Source organism: Trachymyrmex cornetzi, unplaced genomic scaffold (assembly GCF_001594075.2).
Source record: "Trachymyrmex cornetzi isolate Tcor2-1 unplaced genomic scaffold, Tcor1.1 scaffold681, whole genome shotgun sequence".
NCBI classification, from domain to species: Eukaryota; Metazoa; Arthropoda; class Insecta; order Hymenoptera; family Formicidae; genus Trachymyrmex; species Trachymyrmex cornetzi.
Window position 1 is genome coordinate 202,093 of NW_017300005.1, and position 773 is coordinate 202,865.

Genomic DNA, 773 nt, shown 5'->3' on the forward strand with positions numbered 1-773 from the left:
TAATAACATTTCGATATTTTTGTTTGTATTAACCATCTTTAGTTAATTTTAATAATGATTTAATTTGTAATAATGATTTTTATGGTAATTCTAGTTTGTAATAATTTCCTTTATGCGTAATCTTTCTTTATTTCTTATTGCTTTCTTTACCTATTAATAATAGATAATAAGGTTTGGTTTAAATAAACAATGTTAATAATTTTACATCTCTCTCATTCTCTCATTTTAAAACCCTAAGACCTCGTAGTCGTTAGCCTTGCCTTTTCAGAGATCGCGCGTGGTCCAGTCCCGAGTTAAAAGGATTAGATTCCTTGACTCAAAATTTGGACCAACGACCGCACCGCTCGTAAGAAACAGGTGTTAAAGCGTCCTTACGGGACGTTGACCTATATTCCGAAGCGAGCACAAAAGGGGTGCGTTCGACTTGCGGCACTCGCCTCCGTGCGGGTACCTGCGAGAAAAGAGTCTGACCGTCCTTCCAAGTACCCTCACCGTTCCCGCTCCTTTTATTCTCCGAGAGGATCACAAACAATCAAAAAATTTCCAAGGGTTTGGACGTAACAAAGAAATAAACAATGTTTACTGTTTAATTAACAATAATTAACATTAAAATTACAATCTCACAATTACAATTAAGATTATAATTAATTTTAAATCTACTTTTAAATTTATATAACTTAAACCGCACGTCTTACAAATCTGAAATCAATATTTCTATACTAGTCTTATATGCTTTTACAATATATGACGCACATCATATAAATACGTATTCT